Genomic DNA, 16,844 nt, shown 5'->3' with positions numbered 1-16,844 from the left:
TCGCTGCTGCCTTGCCGGTAGATCACAGACTGCTGCGCTAGCAACGAGGGAGGCTCCGTGGGTGTGGGACCCTCCCGGCCAGGTGTGGGATATGATCTCCTGGTGTGCCTGTTTCCTAAAGCGCAGTATTGGGGTGGGAGTTACCCGATTTTCCAGGTGTTGTGTGTCTCAGTTCCCCTGGCTAGGAAAAGGGACTCCCTTCCCCCTTGCGCTTCCCAGGTGAGGCAATGCCTCGCCCTGCTTCAGCTCTCGCTGGTCGGGCTGCAGCAGCTGACCAGCTCCGATCGTCCGGCACTCCCCAGTGAGATGAACCCAGTACCTCAGTTGAAAATGCAGAAATCACCGGTCTTCTGTGTCGCTGGCGCTGGGAGTTGGAGACTGGAGCTGCTCCTATTCGGCCATCTTGCTCCGCCCCCCCCCTTTTTTTTTTTTTTTTTTTTTTTTTAAATGAGCAAACTCCTTCAAAGGGGGTGGATTGTATAGTTTCTGGCATGCTGCAGGGGAGAAAAAGTCCATCTCAATACTTTATAAACACACTTTGAATTCAGAACTTTACAATTCTTCAGAAACAACTAATGAAAAAAAGAGTGCTGTTGGGATGACTGTGAGTCACTTCCCCACCCTCTGATTCACTAAGTCACAAATGCTGGACATGTAAAAGAAGGACTTTTGATTTTGAGGATTCATGAGCTGATTCAATACTGTCTTTATGTTTTGACACTATCTATTCAAGTTCAAGCTTTGAGGTGTTTTGGCACCATAAAGCAGCATCAAGGTAAGGGATCAAAGGATGAGAAAAGCCAGCATGAGTGAAGGTTTGTTAGCTAGAAGCATCCAATTCTTGCATAATAATCAGAAGGCAAGGTTAGGCAGCTACTGATAGCATGGATGCTGAAGAAAGCAGAAGTACTTTCAAATCCAGATAGCTCCAATTGCTTGCTCTCCTATGACTACTCTTAACTCAAATATTTATAGTGGCTCAAGAATGATAGCAGAATAAATATCCTTGGGCTCTCCACTGGTCTAAATCCCTCCACAAAAAACCTTGTCACTGGTATTTGTTAAAATTCATCCAAAGAAACACTGATAAATACTATATGTTTAGAAAACATCATATAAAATATACAAATAAATAAGCTATACAGTAATTGGTCCCTTAGGTTATTTTAAGGAGGTAAAATTTTCTAACATCTGAATTTCTTCCTGTCAGAGGTGTTTGAACCAGAGCAATTCCATCTTGAATAGGAGGTGGGTAAAAGAAGACTGAGACCTACTGAGCTGCATTCCCAGGAGGTTAAGGCATTCCTAGACATAGGATGAGATAGGTCCTTGGCACAAGCCACAGGTCACAAAGACCTTGCTGATAAAACAGCATGCGTAAAGAAGCTGTCCAAAACCCACCAAAACAGAGATGGCAATGAAAGTGACCTCTGGTCATCTCACTGCTCATTATATGCTAATTATATAATGCATTAACATGTTAAAGACATTCCCACCAGTGCCGTACAGTTTACAAATGCCATAGCAACATCAGGAAGTTACCCTATATGATCTAAAAAGTCAGTGGGGGCAGAGGCGGGAACTTTCAGTTCCGAGAATTGCCCACCCCTTTCCTGGAAACTCATGAATAGTTAACCCCTTGTTTAGCATATAATCAAGAAGTAACAAAAAGTATCATCGGTCGAGCAGCCCATACCACTGTTCTGCCTATAGAGTAGCCATTCTTTATTCCTTTACTTTTCTGATGAACTTGCTTTCACTTTACTGTATGGACTTGCCCTGAATTCTTTCTTGCGTGAGGTCCAAGAACCCTCTCTTGGGTTCTGAATTGAGACCCCTTTCTATAACAAAAACATTTAACTTTATTACTAGGTCATGACATTCTGGAAAGTTTCTTTGGAACGATGCCCTAGTTTGAGCTCCCAGTTTGATAGTACAAATTGAGTATCCTTAATCAAAAAATCTGAAACCTGAAATGCTCCAAAATTTGAAATTTTTGAGCACCAACATGGTACTCAAAGGAAATGCTCATTGGAGCATTTCAGATTTTGGATTTTTGAATTAGGGATGCTCAACCACTAAGTATAATGCAAATATTCAAAAACTGGAAAAAAATAAAAATTTGAAACACTTCTCATCCCAAGTATTTCAGATAAGGGATGCTCACCCTGTAAAACTTGAACATTCTTGTTAGAAAATTAGATGTTATGAATGAGATGAATGTACCTGTATTTGGTTTGTTTTTCTGTTTTAAGAAACTAAATGTTCAAAGATTATTAGCATACACTCAATTACAGAGATGTTAAATACTAATTGGATTGTGACTCTGATTTTATTTTCATCTAGATTATTTTGATTTACCTATGACATTATTTCATATCACTACTCATAGGGAGCCTACCTTTTTGCTTGGTAGTGAGTGTGAAGCAGCTGAAAGAAATGGAGATATCTGAGAAACTACCAGCTGGTAACCAATATATACACTTGAGATACAGCTATGTATTTTTCAGATTGGAACAGTAAGTGACTATAGGATCCAAAACAGAAAATTTGGTGTTAAATCCCCCATAAGTATCTTGTGTGATAGCATATTTTAAGATTGCTGAATTCATGGGGGAAAAAAGCATACTGCTAAACCAAAATGCATGAGTACAGTTGAGAAGTTAAAAAGTTATATTCCTGTTTTTGAAATTTTACACCAAATTTTGACAACAACAACAAAACTTCTTGGTTAAGTTTATTAGATTAAAAATATTGCTAAAATCAGGCTAAATATGCATGCAAAGTTCCTTCTGATAAAAACTGGTGAAAAAACATTACAAATCAATAGAATTATAAACTAAATCATGCCTTGAGCTAGGAAAGATGAAATGACCATCACTAGTAAACTGATAGGCACGAGTTCTCGATAGGCAATGACTTACTTATGTTAAAAGATGGAAGAAACATAGATCAGTGTAGTTCAAGCCCTTCACAAATGTTAGAAACCAAGAAATTGAGGTGCAAAGTGGTTGCTTGACTTGCCCAAGGTCCTATGACTTGTTAATGGCAGAGCCAGGCTGGAATTTGACCCTGCATTCCAGGAAAGAGCACCTTTATTATACCATGCCAGGCCAGCACCAAAATTCCAGGACTGCTTTTGCAAGTGTTATATTTAACCAGGGTTCTTAATTACTAGCTGGTAAGGAATTTGCATAGAACCATATGGATGTAGATCAAAATCACATGATTAAATGTTTCACAAGTGGTGAATTACATATATGTGTACATATATACATATATGTGTGTATATATATGAATGAGATAATTAAAATTACTTTAAAAATATATTTAATTTACAAAAAAGCCTTGGGATCATCTATTGAGGTGAAAACAGTGATGTCATGCAAAGATTACCAGATGTCTACAGGAACTGACCTCTCATCTTGCCCTGCCATGCATTGGCTGTGGAATTGCTTCATTCTCCAGTCAACAAAACGGGGATGTTGATGACTGCTCTACCTCCAAGAAACACTCTACGGATAAATAAAATAGAATAAGTGGAGTGTTCTGAGGGTTTCTAACAGGGGAACCCGCCCCCAATATTTCAACATAAGTTCTTTCTATTTTCCATAAGTGTCGGCTGGCTGAGAAATAAAGAGAAAGAGTACAAAGAGAGGAATTTTACAGCTGGGCATCCGGGGGTGACATGTATCAGTAGGACTGTGATGCCCACCTGAGCCACAAAACCAGCAGGTTTTTATTAAGGGTTTCAAAAGGGGAGGGGGTGCAAGAACAGGGAGTAGGTCACAAAGATCACATGCTTCAAAGGGCAAAAGGCAGAACAAAGATCATATGCTTCTGAGGAAACAGGACAAAGGGCAAAAGGCAGAACTTTTGATAAGGGTCTATGTTCAGCAGTGCATGTATTGTCTTGATAAACATCTTAACAGAAAACAGGATTCGAGAGCAGAGAACCATTCTGACCTCAAATTTACCAGGGCGGGGTTTTTCCCCACTCTAGTAAACCTGAGGGTACTGCAAGAGACCAGGGCATATTTCAGTCCTTATCTCAACCGCATAAGACAGACACTCCCAGAGCGGCCGTGTATAGACCTCCCCCGAGGAATGCAATTCTTTTCCCAGAGTATTAATATCAATATTCCTTGCTAGGAAAAGAATTTAGTGGTATCTTCCCTACTTGCACATCTGTTTATAGGCTTCTGCAAGAAGAAAAATATGGCTCTTTTTGCCTGACCCGACAGGCAGTCAGACCTTATGGTTGTCTTCGTTTCCCTGAAAATCACTGTTATTCTGTTCTTTTTCAAAGTGCACTGATTTCACATTGTTCAAACACACATGTTTTACAATCAATTTGTACAGTTAACACAATTTTAGTGGTCCTGAGGTGATGTACATCCTCAGCTTACGAAGATAACAGGATTAAGAGATTAAAGTAAGACAGGCATAAGAAATTATAAAAGTATTAACTTTGGGAACTGATAAATGTCTATATTAAAATGAAATCTTCACAATTTATATTCCTTTGCTGTGGCACCAGCCGGTCCCTCTGTTCAGGGTCCCTGACTTCCCACAACAGGTTTCATACCTTCCTAAAAGAATTAAAATAGGAGAATTAGGTTTTAGACCACAACTTGTTTAACTTACGTTGCTGATGACTACAAGTTTTCTTGTAGTTATGAGTCAGTGATTCTCAGGAATTCCTTTTTGCACCACTTAACCTTTAAACTGTTTTCTTTATTGAACCTTAGATTTAGAAGACTGATAAATCACCTAGAGATTTCTCCTCTCAGTTCAAGTACCCCCTCTTAGAAATGCTGATAAAAAACTTATTCCTGTGCAAGGTGGTTTATTCGATGGTTGACAAGCCACAACATAGAAAAATGTTCATGTTATTGAACAAAAATTTATCTGTATAATTTTTTTGTCATTCATTTTTATTTTATTTTATTTTTAAATTTTCTATAGGTTATTGGGGTACAGGTGGTATTTGGTTACACGAGTAAGTTCTTTAGTGGTGATTTGTGAGATTTTGGTGTGCCCATCACCCGAGCACTACACAAAGCACCCTATTTGTAGTCTTTTATCCCTTACCCGGCTCCCACCCTTCTGTCCAAGTCCCGAAAGTCCATTGTATCATCCTTATGCCTTTGTGTCCTCATAGCTCCTGCATATAAGTGAGAACATACCATGTTTGATTTTCCAATCCTGAGTTAATTCACTTAGAATAATAGTTTCCAATCTCATCCAGGTCACTGTGAGTGTCATTAATTCATACCTTTTTATGGCTGAGTAGTATTCCATCACACATATATATATATCATATATATATATTCCATCATATATATATATGATATATATGTCATGGAACCAACCCAAATGCCAATCAATGAGTGGATAAACTGTGATATACATACATATATATGTATATGTATGAGACAGAATATATATATATGTATATCACAGTTTATAGGATGGAATGTACTGCACAGTGGTCTTGATTTGCATTTCCCTGATCATTAGTGACATTGAGCATTTTTTCATGTTTGTTGACCATTTGTATATCTTCTTTTGAGAATTGTATATTCATGTCCTTAGCCCACTTTGTGTTGGCATTGTTCTTTTTCTTGCTGATTTGTTTGAGTTTATTGTAGATCCTGGATATTAGTCTTTTGTCAGATGTATAGATTGCGAAGATTTTCTCCCACTCTGTGGGTTGTCTATTTACTCTGTTGACTATCCTTTTGCTGTGCAAAAGCTCTTTAGTTTAATTAAGTCCCAGCTATTTATCTTCATTTTTACTGGATTTGCTTTTGGGTTCTTGGTCATAAAATCCTTGCCTAAGCCTATCTCAGTGTAATTTTTAACTGCAGTCATAGTTTTTTTTGTTTTGAGTTACATAGATTTTATCAATTCTCAAATTATTTGAATTCAACTATCAAGTTTCTCCTAAATTTTCAATGTTATAGTAAGAAAGAAGATAGCATTATTAAGTGGCTACTGTGCAGTATTAACACTTTTATCTGGGTGTTTTCAATTAAAACTCAAAATAAGTTAACTCCAAGTAGTCTCCATTCCTGCATTGATGAGACTAGCAAAGTTGCTAAAACCATAAGCTCTGAATTTAGACACACCTGGATTTAAGTCTTGGCTCTTGGATTTAAATCTTGGCCACTTACTAACTGTATAAATTGTAGAAGTTACTTAGCCCTTCTAAGCCTCAGCTTCCTCATTGGTAAATTTTAAAAGTGATAATTCTAATGATAATGTGGTTATGAGGTTAAAAAATATAATGCCTGGGCAACATGATGAAGCCCTATCCCTATAAAAAATGTATAAATTTATAATCATGTCATCTGCAAACAGGGACAATTTGACTTCTTCTTTTCCTAACTGAATACCCTTTATTTCTTTCTCTTGCCTGATTGCCCTAGCCAGAACTTCCAACACTATGTTGAATAGGAGTGGTGAGAGAGGGCATCCCTGTCTTGTGTCAGTTTTCAAAGGGAATGCTTCCAGTTTTTGCCCATTCAGTATGATATTGGCTGTGGGTTTGTCATAAATAGCTCTTATTATTTTGAGATACGTTCCATCAGTACCGAATTTATTGAGAGTTTTTAGCATGAAGGGCTGTTGAATTTTGTCAAAGGCCTTTTCTGCATCTATTGAGATAATCACGTGGTTTTTGTCTTTGGTTCTGTTTATATGCTGGATTACATTTATTGATTTGCTTATGTTGAACCAGCCTTGCATCCCAGGGATGAAGCCTACTTGATCATGGTGGATAAGCTTTTTGATGTGCTGCTGGATTTGGTTTGCCAGTATTTTATTGAGGATTTTTGCATCGATGTTCATCAGGGATATTGGTCTAAAATTCTCTTTTTTTGTTGTGTCTCTGCCAGGCTTTGGTATCAGGATAATGTTGTCCTCATAAAACGAGTTAGGGAGGATTCCTGCTTTTTCTATTGCTTGGAATAGTTTCAGAAGGAATGGTACCAGCTCCTCCTTGTACCTCTGGTACAATTCAGCTGTGAATCATTCTGGTCCTGGACTTTTTTTGGTTGGTAGGCTATTAATTATTGCCTCAATTTCAGAGCCTACTATTGGTCTATTCAGGGATTCAACTTCTTCCTGGTTTAGTCTTGGGAGAGTGTAAGTGTCCAGGAAATTATCCATTTCTTCTAGTTTTTCTAGTTTATTTGCGTAGAGGTGTTTATAGTATTCTCTGATGGTAGTTTGTATTTCTGTGGGGTCAGAAATAAAGGTGGTATCCCCTTTGTCATTTTTTATTGCGTCTGTTTGATTCTTCTCTCTTTTCTTCTTTATTAGTCTTGCTAGTGGTCTATCAATTTTGTGGATCTTTTCAAAAAACCAACTCCTAGATTCATTGATTTTTTGGAGGGTTTTCTGTGTCTCTATCTCCTTCAGTTCTGCTCTGATCTTAGTTATTTCTTGCCTTCTGCTAGCTTTTGAATGTGTTTGCTCTTGCTTCTCTAGTTCTTTTAATTGTGATGTTAGAGTGTCAATTTTAGATCTTTCCAGCTTTCTCTTGTGGGCATTTGGTGCTATAAATTTCCCTCTACACACTGCTTTAAATGTGTCTCAGAGATTCTGGTATGTTGTATCTTTGTTCTCATTGGTTTCAAAGAACATCTTTATTTCTGCCTTCATTTCTTTATGTACCCAGTAGTCATTCAGGAGCAGGTTTTTCAGTTTCCTTGTAGTTGAGCAGTTTCGATTGAGTTTTAGTCCTGAGTTCTAGTTTGATTGCACTGTGGTCTGAGAGACAGTTTGTTATAATTTCTGTTCTTGTACATTTGCTGAGGAGTGCTTTACTTCCAGTTATGTGGTCAATTTTGGAATACGTGCAATGTGGTACTGAGAAGAATGTATATTCTGTTGATTTGGGGTAGAGAGTTCTGTAGATGTCTATTAGGTCCGCTTGATGCAGAGATGAGTTCAATTCCTGGATATCCTAGTTAACTTTCTGTCTTGTTGATCTGTCTAATGTTGACAGTGGGGTGTTGAAGTCTCCCATTATTATTGTGTGGGAGTCTAAGTCTCTTTGTAGGTCTCTAAAGACTTGCTTTATGAATCTGGGTGCTCCTGTATTGGGTACATACATATTTAGGATAGTTAGCTCTTCCTGTTGAATTGCTCCCTTTACCATTATGTAATGGCCTTCTTTGTCTCTTTTGATCTTTGATGGTTTAAAGTCTGTTTTACCAGAGACTAGGATTGCAACCCCTGCTTTTTTTTGTTCTCCTTTGCTTGATAGATCTTCCTCCATTCCTTTATGTTGAGTCTATGTGTGTCTCTGCACGTGAGATGGGTCTCCTGAATACAGCAAACTGATGGGTCTTGACTCTTTTTCCAGTTTGCTAGTCTGTGTCTTTTAATTGGACCATTTAGTCCATTTACATTTAAAGTTAATATTGTTATGTGTGAACTTGATCCTGTCATTATGAATTAACTGGTTATTTTGCTCGTTAGTTGATGCAGTTTCTTCCTAGCATCGATGGTCTTTACATTTTGGCATGTTTTTGCCATCATCTCAGCCCAAAATCTCCTTAAGCTTATAAGCAATTTCAGCAAAGTCTCAGGATACAAAATTAATGTGCAAAAATCACAAGCATTCTTATACACCAGTAACAGACAAACAGAGAACCAAATCATGAATGAACTTCCATTCACAATAGCTTCAAAGATAATAAAATACCTAGGAATCCAACTTACAAGAGATGTAAAGGATCTCTTCAAGGAGAACTACAAACCACTGCTCAGTGAAATAAAAGAGGACACAAACAAATGGAAGAACATACCATGCTCATGGATAGGAAAAATCAATATCATGAAAATGGCCATACTGCCCAAGGTAATTTATAAATTCAATGCCATCCCCATCAAGCTACCAATGAGTTTCTTCACAAAATTGGAAAAAACTGCTTTCAAGTTCATATGGAACCAAAAAAGAGCTCGCATTGCCAAGACAATCCTAAGTCAAAAGAACAAAGCTGGAGGCATCACGCTACCTGACTTCAAACTATACTACAAGGCTACAGTAACCAAAACAGCATGGTACTGGTACCAAAACAGAGATATAGACCAATGGAACAGAACAGAGTCCTCAGAAATAATACCACACATCTACAGTCATCTGATCTTTGACAAACCTGAGAAAAATAAGAAATGGGGAAAGGATTCCCTATTGAATAAATGGTGCTGGGAAAATTGGCTAGTCATAAGTAGGAGGCTGAAACTGGATCCTTTCCTTACTCCTTATACGAAAATTAATTCAAGATGGATTAGAGACTTAAATGTTAGACCTAATACCATAAAAACCCTAGAAGAAAACCTAGGTAATACCATTCAGGACATAGGCATGGGCAAGGACTTCATGTCTAAAACACCAAAAGCAATGGCAACAAAAGCCAAAATTGACAAATGGGATCTAATCAAACTAAAGAGCTTCTGCACAGCAAAAGAAACTACCATCAGAGTGAACAGGCAGCCTACAGAATGGGAGAAAATTCTTGCAATCTACTCATCTAACAAAGGGCTAATATCCAGAACCTACAAAGAACTCAAACAAATTTACAAGAAAAAAGCAAACAACCCCATCAAAAAGTGGGCAAAGGATATGAACAGACATTTCTCAAAAGAAGACATGCATACAGCCAACAGACACATGAAAAATTGCTCGTCATCGCTGGCCATCAGAGAAATGCAAATCAAAACCACAATGAGATACCATCTCACACCAGTTAGAATGGCAATCATTAAAAAGTGAGGAAAAAACAGGTGCTGGAGAGGATGTGGAGAAATAGGAACACTTTTACACTGTTGGTGGGATTGTAAACTAGTTCAACCATTATGGAAAACAATATGGCGATTCCTCAAGGATCTAGAACTAGAAGTACCATATGACCCAGCCATTCCATTACTGGGTATATACCCAAAGAATTATAAATCATGCTGCTATAAAGACACATGCACACGTATGTTCATTCCAGCACTATTCACAATAGCAAAGACTTGGAATCAACCCAAATGTCCATCAGTGACAGACTGGATTAAGAAAAATGTGGCACATATACACCATGTAATACTATGCAGCCATAAAAAAGATGAGTTTGTGTCCTTTGTAGGGACGTGGATGCAGCTGGAAACCATCATTCTCAGCAAACTATCACAAGAACAGAAAACCAAACACCGCATGTTGTCACTCATAGGTGGGAACTGAACAATGAGATCACTTGGACTCGGGAAGGGGAACATCACACACTGGGGCGTATTATGGGGATGGGTGAGCAGGGAGGGATTGCATTGGGAGTTATACCTGATGTAAATGATGAGTTGATGGGTGCTGACGAGTTGATGGGTGCAGCACACCAACATGGCACAAGTATACATATGTAACAAACCTGCATGTTATGCACATGTACCCTAGAACTTAAAGTATAATAATAAAAAATAAATTTAAAAAAGTTGAAAATCAGAAAAAATAAAATAAAATAAAATGCTTCTTTTTCTGTGGAAAAAAAAAATGTATAAATTAGCCAAGCATGGTGATGTGCCTGTAGTCTCAGCTATCGGGAGGCTGAGGTGGGAGGACTGCTTGAGCCTGGGACGGGGAGGTTGCAGTGAGCCAAGATTGTGCCATTGCACTCCAGCCTGGGCAACAGAGCAAAATCCTGTCTCAAAACATGTATTATTAAAATATATATATATATATATATATATATATATATATGGCATATGATTATATAATGCCTAGTAACTATTAAATAAATGTAAGCTATTGGTATTAATAGTCTCTCCTTTTTTTTTTTTTTTTTTTTGGCCTTATGTTTATCCCAAAGAACTTGTATTTTCTTTGTTTTGGGCCTGATTTCTATATGAAGAAATAGTATTGAATTATCTCCTGGTGTATTAGCTTTCTCTCCCTAATTTTAAAATTCAAATATTCATAAACATACATTCTGTGGTTTTCATGTTTTTGACAAAAATATTGAACAGGAAAGAGCAAATCATAAATTCTTGGAGTTTGCCTTTTAAGGTTGAAGTCAAGTCTTTGGCCAATACTCTTTGGGTGACATTGAATGCCTAACTGTGAAGCAAACCACCAGTCATCTTGCTTTTACCTGGCCCTCATTCCTCCATCTTAACAACAAAAGGTGTGTATCACAATATTTGGCGAATGCTATGCTAAAACCAAGGCATACCATGTACATGCATGCCTTCCTCCTGACACACAGGCAACCAAATCTAAGAAAAGAAATGAGACTGGTTGTCATGACTTGTTCTTAGTGAATTCACATTGGTTGTATTTGTTTACTGTATCTTGCTTACAAATCATCCATTTTAGAATTTTGTTTGGCGTCTGCATGAGGCTCATCAGTTTATATACAGATCTCATGTTTTCACTATTTTTAGAAGTAGAAATATTTTCTAGCCATTAGTCACCTTTTCCGTTCTCCTTGATTTTCAGGAACAGTTCTCTGATCTCATCTGCAAACTCTTTTGATACTTTGGGATAGAATTTGTATTAAACTGAAGTTTTGAAGTCATTTAGAGTAAGTGAAGATTTCTCTTACTATCTCTTTTTCTATTACAGGTTTTAATTCTCTCTTCATAATGTTTGTTTCAAAATTGATGTTCATCTCTCTTAGAATATGGAAGAAAGCAGAAAATTGATTGGTTCTTTGATTATGCTATCATTTGTTAAGGTTATATTGTATTTTTTTTTTTTTTTTTTGAGACAAGGTCTTGCTGTGTGGCCCAGGCTGGAGTGCAGTGGTGTGAACATGGCTAGTGAGGGTTTACTTCCCGGGCTCAAGTGATCCTCCTATCTCAGCCCCCTGAGTAGCTGGGAACACAGGCATGTGCTACCACACCTGGCTAACCTTTTACAAAGTTTTGTAGAGATGGAGTCTCACTTTGTTTCCCAGGCTGTTGGGCAAGAGATCCTCCTGGGCTCAAGCGATCCACCTGCCTTGGCCTCCCAAAGCATTAGGATTACAGGTGTCAGCCACCATGCTTGGCCTAAGGTTATATTGTCTGAGATATAGCATAGGTTTTTCTTCCCAGATCTTTTCTTGGCTACAGAGATTAAAAAGAAAAACAGCTTTCTTGCTGTCTTTAGTGTTTATCTCCACCCCTACTTTAAAACTTTATTCTCATAATACTCTAAACAATTTTTACTTTTCTTTTATTGCATGCTTGGCTCTGTCCACCCTATCCATCCTCTGAGCCATAGGAACCTTGAGTCTTCCTACTCCAGATCTAACACTCCTTTTACCTCCTCTCTGAGAGCTGTCTACTCCTCAACTATTTTTCTATTCTTGCTGTGTATGTTTGCAGCACAATCTCAGAACCTCGTTTATGGTCAATTATCTGAGATTATTTCTATTATATTTTCTTTCCAGACAGCATATCTTTCCTCTGAAACAGGATCATTTTTGTAATGCTCAAGTAATCCTGCTTTCAGAGTCTACATTCCTCTTCTAAACATATTCCCTTGGGCACTATTATTTTCCTTACTTTTTATGAAGCCTCCTTTCTGAAGGCCTGACCATTACTTTTTTCACTATTATAAAACATCAAGGCCATTTTATCCCAAGATTTCCTTGTTTCAACATTTGACACCTCCTTCTTTCTTGTTGGAATCCAGGATAGAAGTTTCCCAAATGTATTCCTTTACCTGCTGAGGGAAACTTGTCAGTAACACAAACCAAGAACAAACTCTCGGTTGCTGTGTGCTGGGTTGAATGTGTGCCTTTCCCCAGCTTATGTCCACCTGGAGCCTGTGAACATGACCTTATTTGAAAATACAGTCTTTGCAGATGTAATCAAGTTAAGATGAGGTCATACTGGATTAGAATGGACCCTAAATCCAATATAACTGAATCCTTATAAAAAGAGGAACACTGGGACACAGGGACACAGACAGGGAGAAGATCGTAGGTGGAGACTGAGTGATGCATCTAGAAGCCAGGGAGCACCAAGGGTGGCAAGCAACTGCCAGAGGCTAGGAAGAGGCAAAGAAGGTTCTCTAGAGGTGTCAGAGGAAAACATCACCTTAGTTGCAGACTGCTAGCTGCCAACACTGAGATAATAATTTTTTGTTGTTTTAAGCTACCTAGTTTGTGGTGATTTGTTAGGGCAGCATCAGGTAACCAATACATGTGGTTAATAGCAGGATACCACTAACTGGTTCCAGGTGGCCAATTCTGTAGCAGTTTTGCTACATGTATCAGAAGATAGCATGGCTATGTGGCAAGAATATAGACTTTAAACTTAAAGACCCATGCTCAACTCTTAGACCTACCACTGGTGAGTTGGGCGATCTGCGGCTGCTAAAAGAAAAATTTTGGACAAACTAAATTTAACAGAGTTTAACTGAGCAAAGAATGTTTCATGAACTGGGCAATCCCCAAACCAGAATAGATTCAGACAGACTCACGTGAAAAGGATTTATGAACAGAAAAACGAAAGTGAAACAGAAGTGAGGAATAGAAACAGCTGGATTGTTACAGCTTTATGTTTGTCTTATTTGAATATGGTTTAAACAGTTGGCCATCTATAATTGGCTGAAACTCAGTGATAGGTACAAGAGAAAGTTACAGTCTGTTGACACATCCAGTTAGGTTATAGTTCACTGTGTGCAGAGAAACCTTTAGCCTCAACTTAAAAATATGTAAGGAGGCAGCTTTAGACTAAACTTAACCGGGCATAGTCAATTAATCACTTATAACTTCCATAAAATAATGATTATTTATTATTCAACTGATAAGGCTTCTGTGATGTTGAAGAAAATGTGAGAAAGCACATTTTAAGTTATAAAGTCCCAATAAAGGCTACTGTATTGTGCACTCTTGACATAAGTAACTCCATCTTAGAAAAAGACTTCATCTTACATTTCACGGGACACTTTGCCAACAGAGATACGATGTTTGCTTAATACATTTATAATAAATAAAGACTGTATCCAACTAGATAAGGGCATAAACAAGCGCACACTTCCACTCTCAGTCCTCTGGTGGCCATAAAAAGAGCAGGGCTTCAGCAGCTCAAAGCAGCCATCTTAACTGATGTGCTCTTACTGTCACTAGTGATCAACACCTGGCATCTGCTGCTGAAGGCTCTGCCCACATCAAAGACTTTTCCTTTCAAGACCTTTCCTGCACCGCCCAGCACAGACCAGGAGATTCTTTCTGTCTTCATTGTCACTTTCCCTGGACTAGTTCATTAACCCTTTTTCCTATTCCCTTTCTCTTGATGTTAAATATTACTTTGGTATGGAATGTTTAATCTTAACATTTATATGTTGATGAAATATACTACTATATATGGTTTGCAATATTGACTGACTTGGGAAGTGGCTTGAGCCTGTGTGCTCTGACTACCGAGTGAATGAGAAGTACTAAGGAGAGAGTTGCCTTCTTGAGAACTCCATGTAGCTTGTGGCTTTTGTGATTAAAATAGCATCAATAAAAATCTGACATTGTGGAAAGACACAAACATGGTTATCTCTGACTTTGCCCTTCTCGTGAGAGCTATCTAGGATTGTTTTACCCAGCTTCCTTCATCTGCTGGCTATCTGTATTACAGTCCTTCAAAGATACTACTTCCATCTCTTTCTGGGTTTATCCTCTTTTAAATAATTCTATCCCCAGATTTTAAATATCCATTGGAATATATACATTCTTGACATACAATTTTCCTATCCTGTCCTTTCAAGGAAATATTTTCCTTTTGAACAAGGTATACATGCTCTTTTAATGTTGTATTCCAGGTATGCATCTCATCAATAAGTCTCAATGATCCAGAGACAGCATTTACCAATCCTTATCTAAAAATCTTCAAAGTATGGATACTGTGTGCATGTGACATATACACATTTGAGTCCTAGAGTTTTTTTTAGGTCTACTTCTATGACATGGTCCCTTGAGAATTGTAAGGTTTCTCTTCTATGGGATCCTTGCAGTCTTTCATTGTGTTTGGTTTTGAGTAGTTTATGTTTATCTTTTTCTGAGATTTGATCTCTTCTTCACTCTTGTGCTGGGTACGTCTTTTTGCCCCACCCCCTCCCTCTGCCCCCAGCATCCAGTGGATTTGAAATAAGCTTCTTCAGACTTTATTCTGGCTGACTTTTCACTATTTGTGTCATGCAATTTTGTTGTCGGGCAGACATTACTCTGAGTTAGAATATTATTGTATAGTTCTTTAAAACCTTTTTAAAAAAGCTCCCCCTTTATTCTCACAGCCTAAAAATAAAGCAGATTTAAGAAGGAATCCCCCTGCCCCAATATCTGAGAGGCTGTCATGTGGAAAAGGGATTAGACTTATCCTACATAGAACCATATGTGGAGATTACAGAGGCAGTGTGATCCTAATATAATAATAAAACTTTTCTAATGATCAGAGCTGTCCAAAAACAGAATGACTTGCCTTGTGAGGCAGATAGCTCTATTTCTGGAAATGTTCAAGGACAGTGCTTTAGGTCAGGTTCTCTAGAAGGAGAGCCTGAAATGGAGATTCCTGTGCAAGTGACTCATTGAAGGAGTGGGCTCAGGAGAAGCCAGTAGAGGAGTGAGCTGAGCAGGGGAGGGGAGGGGAGGAAGGTGGGCAAAGATGCGTGTATGCTAAAGTCTGACCCCAACCTGATCCCACAGGAGTTCTGGAGCATGAATGGTATCACTGAATTGTCGTCTCTTGGGTCTTTTGTGCTTCTTTATCAGTCAGGCATTGCCTGTGTGCTGCCCATGGAGGGTGTATGTATGGGGTAGGAAGGCATATGCCTTACAGGCATTTCCAGGCAAGGCAGCTCTGCTGAAGGCTATTCTTAGGTTAAGGGTACAGCTATGAGTTGCCAACAGCCAACATTCATACAGGTGGGGAATGTAGGCATTTACCAGATAAACAGATCTGAGTGGGACCCCAATAACACCTACTACAAAGAAGAATAATTATGCAGAAGCTTTACTATTTTTTTTTAAGACAGGGTCTTCCTCTGTCACCCAAACTGGAGTGCAGTGGTGCAATCATAGCTCACTGCAGCCTCGATCTCTCAGGTTGAAGTGATCCTCCCACCTCAGCCTCCTGAGTAGCTAGGACCATAGGCACACCACCATACCCAGCTAATTTTTTTCATTTTTTTTTGTAGGGATAAGGTCTCCCTATGTTACCCAAGCTGATCTCGAACTCCTGTGCTCAAGTAATCCTCCCACCTCAGCCTTCCAAAATGCTGAGATTAAAGGTGTGAGCCACCACACCTGACCCACATTGCCTTTCTTTATACCATTTAATGTGAGATAGTGATACCAATGGTGAGAATATAGATTTTGGTCCTGCTGAGGGCTTATGTCTTAGTCTGTTTTCTGCTGGGTAATTTATAAAGAAAATAAATTTATTTGGCTCATAGTTCTGGAGACTGAGAAGTCAAGAGCATGGCACCGGCATCTAGTGATGGTCTCCATGCTGCATCATCCCCTGGTGGAAGGTGGAAGAGCAAGTGAGTGTGCAGAGGGGGCTGAACTCTTGCAATAACTATAACTAACCTACTCTTGTGATAATGGTGTTAATCTATTCATGAGGATGGAGCCCTCATGGCTTAATCACTTCTTAAAGGCCCCACATCTTAATAGTGTTGCAACGGCAATGAATTTTCAACATCAGTTTTGAAGAGGACAACGTACAAAACATAGCAGCTTGATGGAGTTGTGTTGGGAGACAATTCTTCAAGGGTCTCTTACATTTCTGCACATTTTGTGAACAGAGACACAGACTGCTTTTGTATTGATTATCTTTTTAAGAACCCTTGCATCACAAACTGCCTTGGA

At 38.5% G+C, this 16,844-nt stretch overlaps 1 long non-coding RNA gene across 1 annotated transcript in view; it reads right to left on the bottom strand.

The window, feature by feature from the left end:
- Window positions 1-430: 430 nt before the first annotated feature.
- The window catches only part of LOC114676760 (uncharacterized), a 28,124-nt gene continuing 11,710 nt past the window's right edge, over window positions 431-16,844 (bottom strand). Inside the window, exons 2-3 of the long non-coding RNA XR_003727807.2 lie at window positions 3,418-3,515; window positions 431-494 (exon numbers count right to left, since the gene is read on the bottom strand). This is a non-coding gene — a long non-coding RNA (uncharacterized LOC114676760). The remainder of the gene's footprint in view (window positions 495-3,417; window positions 3,516-16,844) is intronic.

Source organism: Macaca mulatta, chromosome 3 (assembly GCF_049350105.2).
Source record: "Macaca mulatta isolate MMU2019108-1 chromosome 3, T2T-MMU8v2.0, whole genome shotgun sequence".
Lineage (NCBI taxonomy): Eukaryota > Metazoa > Chordata > Mammalia > Primates > Cercopithecidae > Macaca > Macaca mulatta.
This window is presented reverse-complemented; position numbering and strand designations above follow the sequence as displayed.